The 23,981-nt window shown below is 51.7% G+C and overlaps 1 protein-coding gene across 4 annotated transcripts in view; it reads left to right on the top strand.

Moving 5' to 3' along the window:
• Positions 1-23,981, top strand: part of PACSIN1 (protein kinase C and casein kinase substrate in neurons 1) — a 61,390-nt gene that overhangs the window by 25,877 nt on the left and 11,532 nt on the right. The window contains exon 1 of one of the 4 annotated variants that reach the window (XM_080666676.1): positions 19,702-19,897. The exons of the other annotated variants lie outside the window; for them this stretch is intronic. The gene's annotated coding sequence lies outside the window, so the exon portion shown is untranslated. Of the gene's footprint in view, positions 1-19,701; positions 19,898-23,981 lie in introns of those variants that run through there. 4 annotated transcript variants of the gene reach the window in all.

Here is a 23,981-nt window from a genome sequence, read left to right as displayed (position 1 = left end):
GGACTGTTTTTTCCCAAGTCTCTTATCATCCGCAAGGAAACCCTTCCTGGATCCTTTCCCTCTGCTCTGACTGTCCAGGGGAACAGCGTGTCGCAAATGACTGCCATCAGTGCTCCAAAGTAGGGTCCCTCAGCATCACCTGAGCACTCAATAGAAATGTAAATTCTCAAGCCCTGCCACTGACCTACTGAATCCGAAATTTTGGGGATGCGGCCTGTGTTTTAATAAGTCCTTCAGGTGACTCTGATGCACGTCCAAGTTGGAGAACCAGTGGCTTAAACTTGAAGCCATAGCCCAGTGGTTCTCAGCCTGGGTTGATTTTGCCCCCAGGAGACATTGGCAATTCTGCAGACATTCTCGGGGGGTCACCACTCATGGGTGGGTGCTATTGACATCTAGTGGGCAGAAGAGGGCAGAGCTGCTGCCAAGCATCCTCCAAGGCACAGGACAACCCCCCCACAAAGAATGGTCCAGCCCAAACTATCAGTCATGCCAACGGTGTGAGGAGGCCGATCAGCATTTCCTCTGAGTCAGTGCAGTCGGGACAAGGGAGGAATGGCTGTTGGTTAGACAACCAAGAGCACCTGCTACAAAAAACTCCTCTCTCACTGTGTCAGGCATCCCCACCATTGTGCCCACACCGTCCCATGTAGAGCAGTCCTTACTTTAGAAATGACCCAGAAATACTACAGAACACAGCCTGGGACCTGCGGGGTCAAAGGCGTTCCTGTTCGTCAGGAAGAGCACACACACGGCCCCTCGCTGTGTTCTCTTGGAGGCTGGGGGACTGCTCAGGGGGTTGGTTACGGCCGGAGTCATACTGGGCTTACTCTAGTAATTACCATCATTGGCAGTATGGTTTTATCCGAGCGTAATCATCTCTCTAAATTTAGTGTGTGGTTTTAAAGGTTGGCTGCATCCCTAAGTGTGATTTTTGCACAGTTTTGGAGCCAATTATTCCAAGAAAGCAGATCCATCATATCCTGTGAGCAATGGCGCAGCTGGAATTGGATGTGTAGGAACCCTCCTTTTGGGCCCCACTAAATGTGTAACGTTGCCATGCCTGCGTTTGTGTGTTTGTTTTTTAAATTTTTTTAAAATTGATTTTAGAGAGAGAGGAAGGGAGAGGGAGAGACAGATAGAAACCTTGATGAGAGAGAAACATCAACATTGATCAGCTGCCTCCTGCACGCCCTACTGGGGATCGAGCCGGCAACCAGGGCATGTGCCCTGACTGGGAATCGAACCGTGACTTCCTGGTGCATGGGTCAATGCTCAACCACTGAGCCACTATGGCCGGCTCATTTGCGTGTTTTGACAATACCTTCCAGCACTGTCCCTTTGAACTGTGGACACTGTCCAGTATGATAGCCACTGGCCACATGGGCTGCTGAGCCCTTGAAAGGTGGCTAGTGTGGCTGAGGAATTGATTTTCTTTTTTTTAGGAATTGAATTTTCAGTTGTATTTTATTGTATTTAACTTAAATGTAAATAGTCGATGGACAGTGCCACCTTGGGCGCTCTGAGCTTCCCAGTGGCACTGGGCAGGGTGCTGGCTCCTGGTGCGCCTCCATCGACTTCATGGAGCTGGGCGAGGCTGTCAGGACCCCCTGTACAGTTGCTCTTGGCTTAAAACAACCATACTTCCAGACGGGGCTCGGTTATTTCGAATATTGCAAAAAGCTGTACCCAATCGAGCATTTCCCAAGCGGCAGCCGGGAATTTTCTCAGTTCAACATAGAAATGTTGGTTATTCACTGCCAATCAGAAACTCTACCTGATAATTCAGTCAAGTCATTTGTTTTCCAATTTTAAAAAATTACTTAGCATATGTAGTTTGTTTGATAGAGAAAAATATTCTGAATTTTCTTTGATCGTTTTTTGTTTAAAATCTCTTCCTCCTCACGTGTCAGCGTGGCCCTGTCTTGTGGTCCAGGGAGGCCTTGTGGGACTCGTACCGCTGTCGGTCCAGCGCGCTGTCTGTGAGCACAACGCAGTTCTTACTAGGGTGTGGGTGCGGACCATTCGTTGGATGATTGTAGGATGTCCATGTCCAGCCTCAAGGCAGTGCTTCTTGGTGCTGCTGGCACGTAGACTGCGGGCCTGGGGCGGGCCATTCTCACTGTTGGCCAAGGGGCCTCCCAGCTCACATTTTTGCTTCCTGTGATAGGTCTTGTGGCATTCCTGCCAGTTGTCCCGAGAGATGCCCGGGGCTCGACGCCAGCTGGAAAGAGCTTTAATTTCCAATCACAGTAGACGTGCAGTATTATATTAGTTTCAGGTGTACAGCAGTGATGAGCCATTCATACAACTTACAAAGCGACCCCCCTCATAAGCCTTAGTTCAGGGGTCCTCAAACTTTTTAAACAGGGGGCCAGTTCACTGTCCCTCAGACTGTTGGAGGGCCGGACTATAGTTTAAAAAAAAAACTATGAACAAATTCCTATGCGCACTGCGGGCCCGGGACGAGTTGGCTGCTAAGCAGGACAGGCAGCGGCACTCGGCGGGCTAGATAAATGTCCTCGGCGGGCCGCATGTGGCCCGCGGGCCGTAGTTTGAGGATGTCTGCTAGTCCCTCTGATGCCATCATAGTTCTTGTCATGTTGTTGCCCATATCCCTTGCTTGAACAGCATGCTTGTGTCCCAGTGTGTGCGGCCTGCCCTGGCAGTCAGCCCCCAGTACAGCCTGCCCGCGGCTTTCGCCTTGGCCAGTGGCTAGGACAGGTGGGGAGAGTGAGAAGCCCCTCTGAGGGCGACGCTGTGGAGTAGGGGTGACAGGCCAGGACAGCTCTTGAAGTGTGGTCACACCTGCATCACTCACGAAGGGGGACCACCTAGAAAGAAGGTCATAGGCCCCACCACAGACCGACCGTGGTGCCTGGTACATTGGTGATCCCTACCCCACCCGGGAACCCCACCTCTTGCTAGTCACACCTGACGAAGCGCACCCCCCCTCCACTCCCCCGACCTGGGCTTGGCCCTGTGATTTGCCCTGGGCAGCATGACGGGAGGAGAGGCTCCATGGATAAGTGCTCGCACGTTGGAACTTGTCCCTTTGGAATGTTCGCTCCTGGAGCCCTGAGCTACTGTGTGAGTAGGTCCAGGCACCCTGCTGGAGAGACCACGTGGGGGAGGGGAGGAGGTGGGGCAGGCACCCCGCTGCAGGCTGCGCCACCATCAGCGCAGGGTCAGTCATGTGAGTGAAGAAGCTGCCCGGGACACTTCAGCCCCAGCTGAGGCCACGTGGAAGAGAACCCCCGAGCTGGACCCAGCCGTCCCGCAGAATCACAAAATATAGTAAGTCGTTGCTTTAAGCGCTGAATTCTGGGGAGCTTCCTTATGCAGCAGTAGACAGCTGAAACCCCTGCTGAGTCAGAACCTCTGTGGCTATGGCCACAGTTCCCATTGTAAACAAGCTTCCGGTGGTTCTGATGCCCGCTAGAGCCTGAGAACCCTGGGAAGGGAAAAGGCCTAATTCCAGTGGCATGAGCGGTGTGCCTGGACCAGGTCCTTGGCTTCCCTCAACCTCCAGGTCCTTGTGTGTAACTCAGAGGTGAGGGCAGACTCCAGAGATGAGCAGGGAGGAGAGTGCTTTGTGAATCTGAACCACCAGATAGGAGCCAGGGCTCAGTAGCCTTTTTATTTTTTAAATATATTTTTATTGATTTCAGAGAGGAAGGGAGAGGGAGAGAGAGAGAGAAACATCAATGATAAGAGAGAATTATTGATCCGCTGCCTCCTGCATGCCCCACACTGGGGCTCGAGCCTGCAACCCGGGCATGTGCCCCGACCAGGAATCGAACCGTGACCTCCTGGTTCATAGGTTGATGCTCAACCACTGAGCCACACCGGCCGGGCCTCTCTTTTTTTTATTTTTAATTTAAGTATAACATATACAGTGAGGTCCACAAATCTTAGGTATGCAACTTAGTGATTTGTACATGCGTATGCACCTGTGAAACCACTCAGATGAGGACAGAGAACGTTCCAGTACCCTAGAATGTTCCCTCCTGCTGATGCTTCCAGGAGCAGCTGCTGTTCTGACTTCTCTCTGTAGATTAGGTTTTCCCATCCTTGCTTGATTTAGCTCTAGTGTTTTGTGTTTTTAAAGAATAGTTTCCTGCACGCCCCCCACCGGGGATCGAGCCTGCAACCTGGGCATGTGCCCTGACCAGGAATCGAATGGGCAGCCTCCTGGTGCACTAGGTGATGCCCAACCATCTGCCCACACCGGCCAGGGCGTAGCTGTAGTGTTTTTGACTGTATCTCTTTGAATAGATTTTTTTAGTGGTTCCCCTTGATATTACTTTTTTTATACACAACTTATCAGTCTACCGGTGTCACCATTGGCAAGTTATAGTGAAGTGTAGAAGATTTATCTCTTTAGGTCCCTTACCCCGCTCCACTTATGATCTGATTTTAATAAGCATTTCCTTTACATACTTTGAGAAACACATTGGTCAGTGTTGTAATTTTTTCTTTGACCCTCACACATAATTTAGTAAACTCAGGAGGATACGGAAATTCTATCATATTTACTCATATTTTTACTCTTTCTATCGGTCCCATTTCCCCCCTGATGCTCCAAGATTCCTCCTTTCATCCTTTCCTTTCTGTTTTAGGAATTCCCTTCAGCCATTCTTTTAGGGCAGGTCCAGCACATTCTCTCAGTTCTCCTTTATCTGGGAGACTCCATTTCTCCTTCTGTCCTGAAGGCTGTTCTCACTGAGCATGGTATTCTGAGGGGACAGCCTTTTCTTTCAGGAGCTGAAATGTGCCTGCCCCTTCTGGTCGTGGCTTCTGTGAGAAACCCGCTGTCATTTCAATGATTTTTCCTTTTGGGGTAAGATGTTGCTTCTCTCTCTGCTTTTGACATGTTTTCTTTGTCTTTAGTTTTCAGGAGTTTGATTCTGATGTGTCTTCGAATGGGTTTTTTTCCAATTTACCTGTTTGGAGTTTATTAAGCTCCTGAAATCTGTAGATAGATGTCTTTTGCCAAATTTGGGTGTGTGTTTTTTCAGCCACTATTTCTTTGAATACTTCCTCAGCCCCAACTCTCCTCTCCGTCTGGGACTCTGACAGAATGTTGAGCTTTTGTTGTAGGCCCACAGGTTCCTGAGCTGTGTTCATTTCTCTTTTTTTCCAGCCCATTTCCTCTCTGTTCCGATGGGCTGGTTTTTACTTCTCTATCTCCAAGTTCACGGACCTTTCCCATACTATTCCATTCTGCTGCTGAGCTCGGCTAATGATCTTTCAGTACTAAAATTTCCATTAGGGTCTTCTTTATTCTTCTGCTTTTCTGCGGAGGCTTTCTGCTTTTTCATTTGTTTCAAGTGTGTACATAATTGCTCGCCTTTTTAAGACGGCAGCTTTAACACCCTTGTTAGAAAATTCCAGTGTTGTGTCATCTTGGTGGCGTCTGCTGGTTGGGCCTTTTCTCCTCCTGGTTGCGATTTCCCTGGGTCTTGGTATGACATGCTTACGTTTGGTCTCCTGGACATCGGGTGTTATGTTATGAGACAGGGCTCTTAGTTAAATCTTCTGTCTTAGCAGCCTTCCTCCAGCAGGGGGCCTTATTGGTGCCGGGTGGGGGCGGGAAGGGGGAGTCCAGGTTCCCACTTGACCTTAATTGACACCCTGGTGGGAAACAGGGGTACCTCCTTGCTGCTGGGCAGGGGTGGGAGCTCCAACTTCCCACCAGACCTTCACTGACACCTCCCTGCCTGGAAAGGGAGGGTCCCTTGTTACTGCTGCCCATGTGTTCTTTTTGTTGTTGTTGTTGCGTATCTCCTTTAAAAAACACACAAAAACACCACAATTCTTTATTGTTGAAAGTATTACATGTGTCCCCCTTTGACCTCATTCATCCCCCTCCCCACCCTCACCCCCCACCCCAGGCCGTAAGCACCTGTTGTCTGTCTCCAAGGGCCATGCTTATATGCATTCAAGGTCTTTGGTTGATTACCTCCCACCCACCCACCCTCTCCTGCCTTCCCTCTGAGATTCCCCACTCTGTTCCATGCCTCCATGTCTCTGGATCCACTCCATTCATCAGTTTATTTTGTTACTTAGATTCCACATATGAGTGAGATCATGTGATACTGGTCTTTCTCTGACTGACTTATTTCACTTATTTCACATGATACTCTCCAGGTCCCTCCATGCTGTCCAAAGGGTAAGAGATTCTTCTTTTTTACTGTTCCATAGTATTCCATGGTATAAATGTACCACAGCTTTCTTATCCACTCATCTGCTGATGGGCACTTGGGCTGTGTCCAGATCTTAGCTATTGTGAATTGTGCTGCTATGAACATAGGGGTGCATACATTCTATCTGATTGGTGCTTCAGGTTTCTTAGGATATATTCCTAGAAGTGGGATCACTGAGTCAGATGGCAGTTCCATATTTAATTTTTTGAGGAAACTCCATACTGTTTTCCGTAATGGCTGCACCAGTCCGCATTCCCATCAGCAGTGCACGAGGGTTCCCTTTTCTGCACATCTTTGCCAGCATTTGTCATTTGTTGATTTGTTGATGGTAGCCATTCTGACAGGTGTGAGGTGTTACCTCATTGTTGTTTTAATTTGCATCTCTCTGATGATCAATGACTTTGAGCATCCTATATAATAAAACCCTAAAATGCAAATAGACCAAATGGCAGGACGACTGGTCACTATGACACGCACTGACCACCAGGGGCAGAAGCTCAATGCAGGACCTGCCCTCTGGTGGTCAGTGTGCTCCCACTCAGCCAGAAGCTGGGCTCATGGCTGGCGGTGCAGTGGCAGTGGCAGCAGCCTCTCCCACCTCCACTGCAGGTGGGCAATAAGGAGCAAGGGGTCCTGGACCGCCAGAACCCTGGACTGCGAGCGGGATGTCTGACTGCCAGCATAGGCCCGATCCCTGGGGATGGGGCCTAAGCCAGCAGGCGGACATCCCCCGAGGGTCTCGGACTGCGAGAGGGTACAGGCCCAGCTGAGGGACCCCTCAGTGCACAAATTTCGTGCACTGGGCCTCTAGTTTTTTTCATACGTCTCTTAGTCATCTGTATATCCTCTTTGGAGAAGTATCTCTTTATGTCCTTTGCCCATTTTTTAATTGGATTGTTTGTGTTCCTTTTGTTAAGTTGTATAAGCTCCTTATATATTTTGGATATTAACCTTTTATCAGATGTATCATTGGCAAATACGTTCTCCCACACAGTGGGCTCCCTTTTCATTTTGTTGATGGTTTCTTTTGCTGTGCAGAAGCTTTTTATTGTTATGTAGTCCCATTTGCTTATTTTCTCCTTAGTTTCCTTTGTCCTAGGAGATGTATCTGTAAACATATTGCTACGAGAGTTGTCTGAGATTTTGCTGCCTATGGTTTCTTCTAGGATTTTTATGATTTCACAACTTACGTTTAAGTCTTTTATCCATTTTGAGTTTATTCTTGTGTTTGGTGTAAGTTGGTGGTCCAGTTTAATTTTTTTTGCGTGTATCTATCCAATTTTCCCAACACCATTTATTGAATAGACTGTCTATATTCCATGTCAAATATTAATTGAGCGTAATGGCTTGGGTCGATTTCTGGGTTCTCTGTTCTGTTCCATTGATCTATATGCCTGTTCTTGTGCCAGTACCAGGCTGTCTTGATTACAGTGGCTTTGTAGTATAACTTGACATCTGGTGTTGTGATTCCTCCAACTTTGTTTTTCTTTCTCAAGATTGCTGCAGCTATTTGGGGTCTTTTTTGATTCCATATAAATTTTTGGAGTTCTTGTTCTAGATCTGTGAATTATGCTCTTGGTATTTTAATAGGGATTGCATTGAATCTGTAGATTGCCTTGGGTAGTATAAACATTTTAATGATGTTGATTCTACTAATCCATGAACATGGTATATTCTTCCACTTGTTTATATCTTCTTCTAGCTCTTTTTTCAATGTCCTGTAGTTTTCTGAGTACAGGTTTTTTGCCTCCTTGGTTAAGTTTATTCCTAAGTATCTTAATTTTTTTGTTGCAATGGTAAATGGGATTGTTTGTTTAGTTTCTTGTGGGAACCCCTTTCACGTCCCGCGTGGTTCAGGGTTCTGGTTCAGGGTTCGGGTTCTGGAGAAGGCCGCACACAAATGAAAAGAGACTCGGAAAAGTATTAATTTGGAAATATTGGGGGCCAGGCGGGAGCCCAACTCTAGTGGAAGGACTACCCTTTGCTCTGGCCTTGCAATCCCTTTTATTGAGACTATGGGATACGCCCATAACCTTTAGGCAGGAAATTCCAATAACAGAAATTTACATAGGAGAAACAGAGTTGGAGGCTGCTTCAGCTAACAATGTTTCAACTAAACAGTGAGTGATCAAAACAATTAAGGTTGTTGACCAGCCTTCCCAGTTTCCTGTCCACATCTTTCTATTAGTGATAGAATGATTGGTTTCCGGCATCTCCCCCGTTTCTTTCCTTAAAAAAAAATTTAAATCTGCAGACCAGAAATAAACACATAAGAACAAAAATGTTTGAGTCCCAATTTCAATGTCCAACAGTTCTGAGTTCCAGTTTCAATGTCCAACAGTTCTTTATATGTACATGTCAGCAATGACATCTGGATGATGGACAAATGGTGGTAAGGCAGGTCTGACCCTCTCTGGTTTGGTCCTGGGCAACCTGCTGCGTCGCACAGCTGCTGACTGCTAGCATGGCAAGGCATCATCAGCGTCTTCCGTCTCTAGATTGTTTCTCCTCTTTGTCTTCATGGCTGGAGGATTACTGTCAATTCCTCTCTGTTGCAGGAATCCACATGGTCTTGGAGTTGTTTTCTGAAAATATACAAACATACTCTCGACCAAAAGTTAATAAAGGAATCTTTTCTATAAATTTTACTTGGGATCCTTTTTATTTTTTGCCCAAACGATTTTCCTTTGGCCTATTTTGATACCATGTATGTTTTTCATTGGTGTCTTGCTGTTAGCATTACAAATGAAAATGAAAATTTTTTAAAGTAAAAATTTTCTAGATGTAATTTTCTTGCAGAATATTTTTCCTTACATGCTATTTTTCCACTATCCCCCCTTTTTTTTGATTAATGGAGGCTTTTGGAAAATTTTTTTATAAATTTTGGTTAATACTTTAGGAACAGCCTCTTGTACAATTAAATTTTCTGTCAAATTTAATACTTTAACAACAATTTTAGTTTACTCTGTAAAAATTAATGGAAAGGATTATATGCATCCTTGAGAAAGCCCTGAGCACTCCTAGATTTAGGTTAGATTTAGATATAGGGCAGTCACCATTAGCCACTTCTCTGTTGCTTGGGTCTCAATATGAGCTGGGCCAAGTCTCTTGTATGTAGCTGGATCTCAATCTGAGCTGGGCTCTGTTACCTGGGTCCTGATCTTGAGCTGGGTATGGGAAGTGCAAAGCAGCCATGGGGGCAGGAGACCTCCCTCAGACGGGGCGAGGGTTCAAGCCCCTGCAAGGTTGGGGGGGTGAGGGACTGTGCCCCACCTCTGTTGATCCCCAAGTTCTCTCCTGATGGCCCCCTGCGACTGTGCCTGTCTTAGGTTGCCCCTCCCTTGAGGAGTCTTACCCGTCATTGACTAACCAGCCATCCTCCGGGGCCAAGCAGGGTGATGTGAGGTTCAGTTCTGTCTCCTTGGTAGCCTATGCCCCTATGGCCTCCATGCCCAGCACTTGCCTTGGGATCCTCTCGCCTGCTGGCAGGGTCCCGGCACTGATCACATATCTCGGGGAACCCAGGTTTCTTCTCCAGAGAGGGCCCAGCTCACGCCATTGTGCGAGAGACAGATCCATGGTGCCAGCCACCATGAGGCTTCAACTTCAGCATGAACTGAAAATTCAAGCAACAGCTGTGGGCAATTGGATTGTGAGGAGAGGGTCCCTCTTAGCAAATAAGGCAAGAAAGGCCAATATAGGATGCTCAAGTGCCTTCCCAGTGAGGCCTTAATTCCTTTCTGGAAGGGATTAAATCCTTTCATGTCCTTTTAAATTGCTGCCATACATAAAAAAAAATTTTAGATTTTTAAGTTTGTTTGGATTAATTGTACAATATGCTGTTGTAAAATATCAAAAACTATAATGACATTGTAGAATAATACCATGCAATTTTCAAGTATATTAGATCTGTTTTTAAAAGGATTTCCTTTAAGAAGAGAGAATAATTTTCTTATATCACTCTGGGCCCTTGGAGTTTTACAAGAATCATCTCTGTTAAGGCCTTGAAATTTTTAACATGGAAAAAACGATCAAATATATATATATATATATATCCATATATGATTTTAATAACCACAACTATATAATTTCTCCCAATTTAATTTGCACTTTGAACTTTTAAAGCTGGCAAGTCAAACATTTAGCAGTTCCTAGATTAATAACAACATCCTGCTTACTTCGGGGCAAGTTTCAGCAACAGATCTGGCCGAATTAAAAGATAGACAGATCTTAAATTTTTTCTTTCTTTTTCGCTTTCCAAAATTATAACTAGCACCCAATTTGGCCAAGATTTGCATTTCCCTGCGAGTTCTTTTATAATTTTTAAATGAAACCTTAAGTAATCTCATTGCAGGAGAGCGGATAGCCTTGCCCTCTCCTGCCACCTTTGAATTTCTCCACACCAGAGGTGGTTTTTGCAGTGGAGTTTCATTTCTTATTACAGATTTTAAATTCCAAATACAAACTAAGATTTTAATTTGAATAAGAAACCACATTATTTTATAACCTAATTCTTCCCCATTAGCCTGGCTGAAAAAGACGTTCCCACCCTACTTACAGTTCGCGACTCTGCAGCTAGTCCGTGGGCTTTGTGTGCGGTGAACCTCCCTCACCTTTTTCTAGGTGAATTTTTTCCATTCCTTCGCTCTTAGGCGAAAAATATCATCTCCTCCAGAAGTCCCTGTTCGGGCGCCAGATGTGGGAACCCCTTTCACGTCCCGCGTGGTTCAGGGTTCCGGTTCAGGGTTCGGGTTCTGGAGAAGGCCGCACACAAATGAAAAGAGACTCGGAAAAGTATTAATTTGGAAATATTGGGGGCCAGGCGGGAGCCCAACTCTAGTGGAAGGACTACCCTTTGCTCTGGCCTTGCAATCCCTTTTATTGAGACTATGGGATACGCCCATAACCTTTAGGCAGGAAATTCCAATAACAGAAATTTACATAGGAGAAACAGAGTTGGAGGCTGCTTCAGCTAACAATGTTTCAACTAAACAGTGAGTGATCAAAACAATTAAGGTTGTTGACCAGCCTTCCCAGTTTCCTGTCCACATCTTTCTATTAGTGATAGAATGATTGGTTTCCGGCAGTTTCTCTTTCTGAGAATTCATGATTGGTGTATCAAAAAGCCTTTGATTTTTGGGTGTTGATTTTGCATCCTGCTGCACTGCCAAATTCATTTACTAAGTCTAGTAGTGTTTTGGTGGAGTCTTTAGGGTTTTCTATGTACAATATCATGTCACCTGCGAATAATGAGTGCCATTGTGTTCTTTGCTAACCTTATTGCTGGGGGACGGTGACAGTCCTGACTAGGCCTCCTCTGACACCAACCCAGCGCGCAGGGGAGGGTGCCTTGTTACCACTGGGTTGGGGTGAAAGTCCCAGCTCCCCACTCATTCTTCTCTGTTACCAGCCTGGTGGTGGGGGTGGGGCACTGGATACAGCCAGGCCAGGCTCATGGGAGTTGGGGTGGGGCTAGGGCTGCAGGTTTTCCATGGTGCTTGGCTAGAGTAGGGCATTAATTGTTTTAAAGGGTTTTGTCTTGCTAGACTGCACCTTCCAATCCTTTGGCTGGAGAGGCAGGTTGCTGACTTCTCCAGCAGCAAATCTGGGATATACTGGGCAACAGGAAAGCCCCGAGGACTCACTGCTGCATTGCTCCTTGGATCCTGAGGTCCCTCGTCAGGCTGCCTTCTTCTCTCCCCTTCCAGAGCCTTCATAGGTTTTTTATTTTTTATTTTTATATATGTGTGTATTTGTTTTATTTATTTTTATTGATTTCAGAGAGGAAGGGAAAATGAAGAGAGAGAAACATCAATGAGGAGAGAGAATCATTGATTGGCTGCCTTTTGCACACTCCACACTGGGGATCGAACCCACAACCTGGGCATGTGCCCTGACTGGGAATCGAAGTGTGACCTCCTGGTTCATAGGTCATGCTCAACCACTGAGCCACACTAGCCAGGCCATAGGTTTGTTTTATATATGATGGCCGGGGTCAGCTGAACCCCAAAGGAGGAACAGCAGGGAGGAGTGCGTCTGCACCCCTCATGCAGGAGCCAGAGGCCCCGGTCGGCCTGGTCTTGAACTCTGTACATAGAGCCCTCTGTTTATGTTCTTTTAAGTTTGGCTTCTCTTGCTCAGCAAGATGCTGTGAGGCTTTTCCTGCGAGATTGTGTTTTCATTGCTATAGAGCAGCGATTGTCAACCCTGTTTACCTCACGGCACACATAAACTATTCCTAAAATTCTGCAGCACACCAAAAAATATATAATATTTTTTGCCAATCTGACACAAAATAGCTATAATTTTGCCTCATTCACACTGGATGCCTGTGCCGTGCAAGCACAGTCAAGGGTTCGGTGAGTCTGAGGAGGGGCAGTGAAGGAGTAAAGAAAAAACAGACGAGAGAATACAGCTGGGGCTCAGCAGATCTCCTGTGCCTGGATGAGGACACAGACAGACCTAGCCTGCAAGCCCAGGCTTTATTTTATAGTGAGATCAAAACAAGGGTAGTGGTCAACATGTTTACAATGTTCTTGTGAGTTTTACCTTATTTTGGCAGCACTTGCTGCACCTCCCACAGCCCATTAGCTACCTAGGAAGGAATTAGGGAGGGCTATAAGGTTAAACTTAATTAAGCTAAGAGGGCTCTACCCTCCAAGCTAGGACTTGTTTGTGGCCCTGCCACAGGTCAGTCCGAGGCTTAACCCTAGTGCCGCTCCCTACATCTACCCCCTTTTTTTGTTTTTAAGCTACTACAGTAAAACTTAAACATCAAGAACAAAGCTCTGACTATCCTATATAATAAAGAGGTAATATGTAAATTGACCTTCACACCCTCACAAGATGGCTTCCTACCACCAGGCCAGTGGGGGCTTAGTGAGGGATGACCAAATGACTGAACAGCAGGCTGTGTGAGGCGACCAGGCCGGCAGGGGGGTTAGTGAGGGACGACCAAACAACTGAACAGCAGGCTGTGTGAGGCGACCAGGCCAGCAGGGGGGCCATGAGGGGTGACCAGGCCAGCAGGGGGGGCAGTTGGGGGCGACCAGGTCAGCGGGGGGCGGGCAGTAAGAGGCAACCAGGCTGGTGTGGGGGGCAGTTAGGGGCGACCAGGCCGGTGGGGGGGGAATGCAGTTGGGGGCAACCAGGCCGGCAGGGGGGCAGTTGGGGGCGATTAGGCTGGCAGGAGGGGCAGTGAGGGGCGACTAGGCTGGTGGGGGGGGCAGTTGGGGGCGACCTGGCCAGCAGGGGGGGACAGTTAGGGGTGACCAGGCCAGCAGGGGGGGCAGTTAGGGGTGATCAAGCTGGCATGCAGAGGCAGTGAGGGGTGATCAGGCCAGTGGCGGGGGGGGGCAGTTAGGGGCGACCAGGCAGGCAGGCAGGTGAGCGATTAGGAGCCAGTGGTCCAGGATTGTGAGAGGGATGTCCGACTGCCGGTTTAGGCCCGATCCCTGGGATCGGACATCCCCCGAGGGGTCCCGGATTGGAGAGGGTGCAGGCTGGGCTGAGGGAACCCCCCCCTCCCTGTGCACGAATTTTGTGCACCGGGCCTCTAGTTAAAACAATAACAAAACAATGCCAATGCAAAAACCAAACGACAGACATATTAACATTTTAAAACTTAAACATTAAGAACAAAGCTCTGGCTATTAAAACAATAGCAAAACAATGCCAATGCAACACAGCAATAAGAGAGAAACCAAACTACTGACATGTTAACATTTTTAACTACAAAATGAAAGTTTCTGAGTATATTTACTCAGAGTCCTCAGACTTGGCTGCGCAAGACTTTACAGAAGACTGGCAGCTAACCAATGCTAGCATAGCCAGAAACATGGTTGAGGGAGTAGCTACCACTTCTTGCTTTTCTCCCATCTGCTGAGCTTCAGTTGTTAACTTCTTCAGCTGACCCCATGTTGGCACCTCAGCCCCTTGTGTAGCCTTCGTTTTCTTCTTCTTCCTCATTGCTGTCATCGGGGCAACTCTTAGTCTTTTGAACAGAAGGGACAAGGAGCTTCTCTGGGTCCCCTGTACCTCCTCCAGCCATCAGTGCCGCTTCTCCATCTCCTCAATGAGGAGGCCCCACAGCTGCTGTAGGTCGGCGAGCTTCTGTGGGATGGTCTTGGCATTCAGGCTGCTGCTGTTGGTGATGATGCTCTGGCTCCTCTCGAAGATGCCATTGATGCAAAGATGTTGCCAATGCGAGGCTGGTGCTGTTGGATTTCCTTCTGGAGGGTCTGATTTTTCTTCATAGTCCTCAGGTTTGGACAGTCTTAATTTCCCATGTTTTACGCCTAGCTATTACTAAACTGCACTCCTTACCTTCCTTTTTGCTTTCTGCACGTGCTTCACTGGAGCGTCCTTTCACCTTGCAATTGTAGTGGCCCTGTACTCAGGCCCCATGTTGGGCGCCACATGTGCCGTGCCAGCACAGCCAAGGGTTCGGTGAGCCTGAGAACGGGTGGTGAAGGAGTAAAGAAAAGACAGGCAAGAGAATACAGCTGGAGCTCGGTGGATCTCCCGTGCCTGGATGAGGACACAGACAGACCTAGCCTGCAAGCCCAGGCTTTATTTTATAGTGAGATCAAAACAAGGGTAGTGGTCAACATGTTTACAATGTTCTTGTGAGTTTCACCTTGTTTTGGCATCACTTGCTGCACCTCCCACAGCCCATTAGCTACCTAGGAAGGAATTAGGGAGGGCTATAAGGTTAAGCTTAATTAAGCTAAGAGGGCTCTACCCTCCAAGCTGGGACTTTTTGTGGCCCTGCCACAGGTCAGTTCGAGGATTAACCCTAGCACTGCATCCTACAGACGCCTATTGTTGTGTTGGCTGTTGTCATTTATTTTATTTGACAATCTGAGGGAAAAGAGGTCCGTGCCCTTGACCAAATAGGTATTGCATGTTTTAAAAATTCTTGCTGCAGTCGAAAATTCTCACAGTGGCTGAAAATCGCTGCTGGATGGTATTCAACTGTGTGAACAAACCACCCGGTAGAACTTGCACATGCCATTTGGGTCGCGTCAGTGTGGTGCTGCAGATGTTCGTGGGCAGGTGAGTCAGTGGCCACATGCACTCCTTCTGTGGGAATGCACACTGCAGAAGCCTCTGAAAGGGTCTTCCTGCCCCAGCCTTTGCCCCTTTCCAATCACTGCCACATAAAAGCCACAGTCATCTTTTAGAAACATAAATTGGACCTTACCCCCTTGCTCAAAAAAACCAATGGCTTCCCTCTGTACTAAGATTAAAATCCAAAGTCCTCACCAAGGCCCACAAGGCCCTGCAGGCTCTGGCCCCTGCCTGCCTCTTTCTCACTCCTGCCTTGTCTGCTTTCTCTCCCTGCCATCCCTTCGTCCACCCCCTCAATCTGTCCATCCATCTGTCCATCCATTCAGTTTTGGGGTGCCTGCAGTGTGCCTAGCTTACTCTGACCTCAGGACATTGACCCTTGCTGTTCCCTCTGCCAGAAAGACTCTTCCCCCAAATCATCACCTACCTCCCTTTCCCCCTTTATTTAGGTCTTTGTTCAAATGTTATCTCTTCGAAGAAGGATTCTAAAATGGCCCCCACTCACCCTCTCTCTTTCTCCCCCACATTCTTTCTCTTGGTAGCACTGATCGCTACATGAACTTCTAATGTGTATTTGTTGCGTGTCTTCCTCTTGGCAGACGTGTTCATGAGGTTTTCTCATGGTTATCTGCTGTGACCCACTGCCTGGAGCAGTGCTGTGCATGGTAGGTACTCAGGGAATATTTGTTAAAAGTATCAAACACACTAGCACGGGAGCTGGTCAGACACACCTCAGTTGGACACCAGCATCATCTTCTGGCTGTCTCATGGGCAGGCCCTCCACCTGGTACTCCTCACATTCATCTCCTGGGATCCTGTGGCTGCAGACTTGGATCAGGAGGTTGGGGAGGGACCTGAGATGCTGCATGTCTTCCAGCTCCCAGGCAGGACCTGGGCTTTGAGTAACAAGGCCTTAACCCTCTGAGCCTCAGTTTCCACACCTGTAAAATGGTTCATTGTGCAAAACAAGGGGTAAGGTGCATACCGTGCACGGTGCCAGGACTTAGTGCTTGGTAATTCTCTCTTGCCCCTCCTCTGAGCACCTTTCAGGGTCTGAAACTAGAAGTCGCCTTGGGTTTTCTCCCTCTGGTCCTCCTGTCCCCACAAGTTTATCCCCAGATAGACCCTCAGGGAAGCCTTGTCCATTTTATTTCTCCGTTGCTAGCCAGCCCTGCCTGTCATAGGCCGGGGTTTGGGGAGGATTCTGGCATTTTGGCAGTCATGGGAACATATGCAAATGAGATGCAAAGCAGCAGCTAATAGGCCTTGATTGCATTTGTGCTGGGAACACGTGGGATAACTGTGCCTGGCTGGGGTGTGGGGCAATGACTGCTCTTTGGGCTGGGTGAGAGGAAGTGACAGAAGGTGTCAGCTTCTCCTGGGGGCACGAGGGCAGCTGCTCGGGGTCCTGGGTGAGACCACAGGTATAGTCTGATTGTTCCTGTGGAGTGGAACATGGTTAAGGTCCAGCAGAAGGGGCTGAGTTTGGGCTAGGGGTGCTGAGGGGATATCTCTGGGCCTGTTTGGGCCTGCAATTGGGAGAGTAGAGGGCTGCAGACAGGTGACTTGGAGGCCCCTCCCAACAGCATATGGGGCTGGATCAGGCTGACAATGGGGGTGGGATGGGGATGGATGCTCCCTGGGCTGGGCAAGGAGGGGGTGACAGAGGGTCAGCTTCTGCCACAGCGCCTGCGTGTGGGAGGGCAGAACTCGGGGGCCCACCAGGCACCAGATGGGGCCAGATCAGGCTGACAGTGGGGGTGGGGTAGGGGTGGGGTTGAGATGGATGCTTCCTGGGCTGGGCAAGGAGGGGGTGACAGAGGGTCAGCTTCTGCCACAGTGCCTGAGTGTGGGAGGGCAGAACTCGGGGGCCCACCAGGCAGCAGATGGGGCCGGATCAGGATGACGGCGGGGTGGGAGGGGCAGCTGTCTTTGGTATCCCTGGATGAAGCCGGCTCTTTAGTAGAAAGATGATCCTGGGCTGGGGGCTGGCAGGCGCCTGGGAACTCAATCCCTCCCCGCCTCCAGCTGAGGTCTCCTCACTTTCCAGGGAGCCTCTGCTCTCAGGTGCCAGGCACCCCCCTCCTGGCCTGGCCTCAACTGGACCCTCTGCTGAGGACCTCCAGGCCCAGGGACCCCAGCTGCAGCCTTCTAGTGAAGGAAGGCCTGGCAGGAAGTCACCTGTCATTCTGGGGTCCTCACTCGTGCACACTGTTTTACTGGCATTTCAGGTACACATGACCCTGCCCTGCCTGTGATGTAGGATCAAGAAGTGCACCTGACCCTGAAACTCCTGCACACAGGATCTTTCTCAGTGGAACCGATGTGGGACTGGCAGAACTTGGCAGGCAGGGGGTTACTGGCTTTGTCACTTTGGGCAAATGGCTCAGCCTCGCAGAGTCCCTGTTTCCTTGTCTGTGCTGTGACCTCACCTGCAGGGCTGCTGTGACTGCCACAGATGCTGCAGGAGAGCAGGAGTTCAGTGTCCACTAGCTCATCTCCTCCAGAGTGGGGGCTGTGGCCCACCTTTGTGTTGCACCTAGAATGGTCCCTGGTACATGGCGGGTGCCTGGTAAATACCTATTGAATGAATGAAATTCCCTGTTTCATCCATTCCAAGGTGATTTTCCCCTCACAGTTGACTTCTCTGATGCTAGGATGTTTCATGCAATTTATAGCATGCCTGATTAATTTTTTAAAATATATATTTTAAATTTTTTATTGATTTCAGAGAGGAAAGGAGAGGGAGAGAGATAGAAACATCAACAATGAGAGAGAATCATTAATCAGCTGCCTCCTGCACACCCCCTAATGGGGACCAAGCTCGCAACCCAAGTATGGGGCCTTGACTGGAATCGAACTCAGGACCCTTCAGTCCACAGGCCAACGCTCTATCCACTGAGCCAAACCAGCTAGGGCTGGCTTCATTGTCGGTGGGCTTCTGGTTCTTTGCGTTGCATCTGCCCTCTCTGGGCTGTGTGGGTCCCTGAGAGTTACTCTGGGGCACAGGGCTGCTGTGACCCTGCCTGAGGTCCTCTGAGGTGGTGCTGAGCTCGGTGTCATCCTTCGGGCAGGGTGTGTGTTCTGGGCCCCAGTCCCCACTTGGTCTCCCCCTCCCCCTTGTCACTCCCCTGCTAGATGTTGTCCCTCCTGGGGGGTAGCAGGGCTGTCTGAGGGGACGGGGAAGGGCCCATTTTACTGTCACAGCTCCAAGTTCCATAACTGGACAGCCTTAGGGAGGTGGGCGGGGATGTCCATGGGCCCCTGGGCTGAAGGGCTCCAGGTAAAATGTAGTCTGGATCAGGCAGAGGACTTAGAATGAGGGCGAGGCTGCGTGGTGAGCGGGGCCCTGTCTGCATCCCACCCCAGGCCCTTTCCACAGCAGAGCTGAGACAAGGTGGGCAGATCGTGTTTGGTCCCTAGAGGGGGGCACAGAGCAGAGTGGGGTCCTCTCCCGGGAAGTGGCTTATTACTCCGTGCACTGGTTGGGACACTTTCACGGTGTCCCTTCTAATGAGACGAGGGTTGGAGGTGTGAGTGTGCAGCTGTGATTTGGTGTAGGAAGGGTTTGTGTGTTGTATGTTCTGCATCCATGTGAATGTGTGTGCGTTGATGTTAGTGTTACAGTTATGTATGTTATTTGTGCACGTATAGATAGGTGCACACGCTTGTGGAAATGCATGTGCGCAAATATGTGTGTGTTGTTGGGATGCACATGTGCATGGATACCTGTTGGTGTGCATGGATCACACATGTGTAGTGCAAGCCTAGATGTCTGCTCTGAGGGCTGTGTGACAACCATGGCCTGGGAGAAGCACCAGAGTTGGAATCACAGGGTCATTGCCAACAGTGAGCCCAGGAGCCATGGGTGCTCAGACAAGTTGTTTTACTACTGTGGGCCTCAGTTTCCAATCTGTGAAATGGGCATGGAACTTCATGGAATGAGATAGTTCCATACTATCGCACACTCAGCCTGACGTAGAAAACTCTAAATAAAATGTTGAGGACTGACTGACGGCGAATGAATGAGAAAGCAAGTAGAAATGTTTACAGAGCAGTCCAGCCCTCAGATTTTAAGGAAAGGTGCAGCTCACAGTGTCCGGTAGGATGTCGGAGGCGGGGTCTTGAGGAGAAAGAGAGGAAAGAGGCTGCAGCAGAGCCCCAGTCCAGGGTGGCCACACCAGCCTGCGTGTCCACCAGCATCTCTGAAGGTGGAGTGTGCGCGCCCTCGTTGTTGATGCAGGCGCCGTGCAGAGGGCGGGCGTCCCCTGGTGTACACCGAAGGGAGGCTGTCTATGCAGCATTGCCCGGTTGTCATAGAAACGAGCAGAAGGAGGTGGGTGGCTGGAAAAGGAGGCGGGTCGGGAGGAGGGAGGGGGAGGCGCGGCAGTGGGGGCGGGGAGCTGACTTCTTTTCTGGCACTGCCTCCTGAGCGAGCGAGTGAGCGAGCGCAATAGAGGGGACCCAAGAAGACAGAGCCCCCAGCCCAGGGGCCAGGCGCCCCCCTGCCGGCCACCACGGAGGAGAAGGAGGACAGCCAGCCCCTCCGGCCCTGGCCTGGCCCAGCGGGGGCAGTGTGCTCCTACCTGCCTGGCTTGGTACCAAGAGGGGCCCAGGTAGGCATCCATGGGGACAGCTAGAGGAGGCTGCGTGACAAGTGGGGCCTCGGGCTCCCCATCTTCCTACCAGCAGCACTTGGTAGCAAGCAGAGGGGCCGTAGGGCCAGGGCTGTGGGGGGAGCAGCCGGCGTCCTGGAGGCACTCCTCAGACTGGGTCCTTCCTCCCCTTCCCACCCCCCCCCCCCCCCCCCCCCGTTGCCTTTCTTCTTCTGCACTTCTACCCTCCCCACTGCTGCCAGGTCTGGACTAGAAATGCCCCTCCCTGGGAAGTGGCTGAAGGGGGCTGGCGCTTCCAGGAGCTCACAATGCCAGTCCTCCCAGGCTAAGGCTAGAGGGGGGCGGGCAGGGAGAAGTGAGGTTGTCTCCCCCCCCCCCCCCCGCCACCCGCCCCGGGCACTGCTAGGCCTTGATCATTTGGAACCAGCAGATCCAGCCCTCCCACTCCCCCACTCCCACCCAGCACACCAGCAGCCTCCCTGTGGCCTCAGGCATTGGGCTTAGAGCCCCTAGTCAGGGAGGAGGCATCGTTCCCTTTTCCCCCAAACTCAGCTCCTTCCTTCCTTGTTCTCCCTGCAGAACCAGGCTCCCTGGTTTCCCAAAGGACCCCTGTTCCACCCCCAGAAAACCCAGGGTCTCCATGTTGGGTGCTGGAGAGCAGGCCCCGGTGGGGTGCCTGTGGCCCTCCCTCCCCAACTTCTGTCCCTCCCGCTGCATCGTTCCTGGGGACAGTGCGCTGCTGCTGGGGAGCTCTGGTGCTGGGGTGGAGCCTCAGGCGGCTCACACAGGGCTGGGCCTGGGGTCTGGGAGGAACTGCCTGGACTCTAGGCACAGAGGGGCAGGATGCCTGCCGGTGCAGTGGGTGGGTGCACCTGGTGCCGTGGGTGCGGTGCACCTTGTCCTGCTTTGCCCTGGATGGAGCTGGGGGGCCTTGGCCTGTATGGGGAGGTGATCCTAGCCTGAGGGGCAGGGAGTTGGTGTGTTCAACCTTGGGTGCCCTCAGGTTCCAGGGAGGCAAAGGTCTGTCCCTTCTCCTGCCTGCCTTCTCTACCCAGCACCCGCTGAGGGCCCTTCACCCTCTGAGAGCCCAGCACCCGCCTGCTGAGAGCCCAGCACCCACTGAGGGCCCGGCACCCACCTGCTGAGGGCCCAGCACCCACCTGCTGAGGGCCCGGCACCCACTGAGGGCCCGGCACCCACTGAGGGCCTGGCACCTGCTGAGGGCCCGGCACCCACTGAGAGCCCAGCACCCGCTGAGAGCGTGTCTGGATCCGTCTGAGCTCTGGCACAGCATGTGGAGCTTCTTCCCCTGGGCTCTCGGGGTCAGAGGACCTGGTGCCGGGCCAAGGTGGGGTCCCCGGCCTCTGACAGGGCGGAGGAATACCCACCCACAAGCTGATGTGGTCCCACTCATTTCTGCAAACGTTAGTTGCGCCTGCTGAATTAAAGTGCCTCCAGCTTGGGGCTCAGGGCCTGGGGAGTGAGAGGGAGGTCTCAGGCAGCAGCAGCGGGGAGGGCATGCCTAGGAGCTGGCAGCCATACAGCCCCGGCATACATCATGCCTGCTCCCCTCTTCTCACCTGGTCCCCTCCTCCCCACCAGGGCCTGGCAGGCGCTGGCATCTGCCCTACCTCACCTGCAGCCGGCCGGCCTCCATTCCAGCCCGAGTTGGGGGCTGTGAGCCTGGGGGACAGGCCCTTTGGCAAGAGCTGGAGGTTTCCCTTCCCCAGAGCCCCCCAGGCTGGGCCCTGCCTCTCCCATTCCTGGTCGCCTTCTCTAGGCCACAGCCCCACTCTCTTCAGGCTGTTGTTGTTTTTTCTGTCCCACGGGTCCCCAGGGTCTTTGCTTGCTCCATCTCTCTCCTACACTCTGTTGCCCCCAGACTCTGGGACAGTGAGCTCATCAGAATGGCCCCCCAAGGCACATTACCCAGCCTCACCCCATCGTGGCAGCCAGGTGGGAGCCCCGGCCTACCCCCAGCAGCCTTCCCCTGCGCACACAGCGGCCTGGAGCTCAGCCCGGAGCTGGGCCTGGTCTGGAACCAGTTAGGCTCCTCCTCACATGGCCCCTCGGCAGGAGCTCTGGGGAGAGGAAGGAGACATGTCCACTTGCTCTTCAGGGCAACTCAGGACTCAAAGCAGCCTCCATCTCCCCCAGTTGTTCCTCCACCCGCCATGCTCCCTCTGCTAGCTGCACAGGCCTAGACCCCAGAGCCATCTCTGACTCCTCACACAGACAAACCTTCGGCAAAGCCTGTTGGCTCGATTGTCACAGCATTTCCAGATGCCAGTCTCTTCTCACTACTTCCAGCGTCACCGCCTTGGTCAAGGCCCCATCTTCCCTCACCTGAAGGATACAGGTTATGGGGTTCCCTGTCCTGCTGGCCCCTGCAGTCTGTTCTCCCCCAGCAGGCAGGGATTCTTAAAACCCAAGCCTAATAGGGTTGAGAAGGCAGGCAGGAGAAGGGACAGACCTTTGCCTCCCTGGAACCTGAGGGCACCCAAGGTTGCACACACCAACCCCCTGCCCCTCAGGCTAGGATCACCTCGCCACACAGGCCAAGGCCCTCCAGCTCCACCCAGGGCAAAGCGGGACCAGGTACACCCCACCCACTGCACCAGGTGCACCCACCCACTGCACCGGCAGGCATCCTGCCCCTCTGTGCCTAGAGTCCAGTTCCTCCCCAGGCCCCAGGTCGGGGGGCGGGTGTTAAAGCTCTTACTCTGACCTACAAGGCCTCCTGTGACAGGATCCTTCCCCAGCCTCCCACCCAGCCTCCTTGGCCTCCCCCTCCCTCTCTCCTCACTCACTCTGCTCCAGCCATAGGGGGGCCCTTGCTCCTCAGCCAGGCAGCCATGCTTCCGCTCAGGGCCTTTGCACTGGCTGTTCCCTCTGCCTGGATGCTCTCCCCCCAGGTGGCTGCCTGGCTCCCTCTCTCATCTCCTGTGTAAAATAGCCTCATTCCCAGCCCCCACTGCCCCTCCCTGTCCCCTTCCCTGCCGTTTCTTCTCCACAGCCCTTGTCACCTTCTAGCACACTTGATCATCGGCTTATTCGTCTGGTCCCTTGTCTGTCCAGCCCCTCTGGGTGTCAGGTCCACGCAGGCAGGGAGTTTTGGGTCTTGCTCAGTGCTGTGGCCCAGGAGCCTCTGCGTCCAGCTGTAATGGGGGCCTATGACGTGGCCCTCACAGGGGAGGGGTCCGCTGCCCCTCCGGCTGGACAGTTGCCCCAGGACATCGAGTTGGGCAGGATGTCCTGCCTGGCCTGGGTCCATGCTTCTTGCCTTTTTCTGCTCCAGCCTTGGCCAGGACAGCTCACCTGGCAGGAAGGGGAGGGCAGTGAGCCACGTGCAGCTGAGGACGGGGGGCCTTCCTGTGGGAATGCAGCCCAGGGTGGGGGAAGGTGCGCACCGACCTGGCTACAGATGCACAGGGCTCAGGACAGGACAGGCCCCGCTGAAGGCCAAGTGCGGGATGATGGGTCCTGGGAGAGAGATGCACCCGGGGCGGAGAGGATGGGCCTGCCTTCCCACAGCTCCCACTCCCGCCTCCCCATCTGTGGGGTCGGGGTTGGACACTCCCAGCCGCTGAGCCCGGGGCAGGGGTCTGACTAGGACAGTCCCTTTGGGGGGTGGCCTCTGAAACACTGAGTGTGGAGGTGAGACGTGGGTGCTTTGTGGTCCCGTTCCCGCTGTGGGCCTCTGGACTCAGTCCCGCAGGTACCTCTGGGAGTCAGGAGGGTGGGAGCTGCAGCGTAGACACCAACTCTGCATCATCACTCGAGGCTGGAACCCCTTTCCCTGCCTCATTATCTCCTTAACTGTTGTCACCACCAAATAAGGTGAGACTGTCACTTCTTGGCTTTCTCCTGCTCTGGAGGGTACACTCAGAGGCTCTCTGGGGGCCAAAAGAGATGTTGCCTCCTCCACTTGTCCTGGGAACAGGGGAGTGCGGGGCTGCCTTGGGTGGTTTTTTCAGAGGAGGGGGGGCATGGGGCCTGGGGGGCTGGAGGAAGAAAGGAGAGGGTAGGGATGGCAAAGGGCCAAGGATCAGAGACCAGGGAGTGGGCAGGGAGCAGGGGCAAG

This window comes from Plecotus auritus, assembly GCF_963455305.1.
Source record: "Plecotus auritus genome assembly, chromosome: 4".
In the NCBI taxonomy this organism is placed as follows: domain Eukaryota; kingdom Metazoa; phylum Chordata; class Mammalia; order Chiroptera; family Vespertilionidae; genus Plecotus; species Plecotus auritus.
This window is presented reverse-complemented; position numbering and strand designations above follow the sequence as displayed.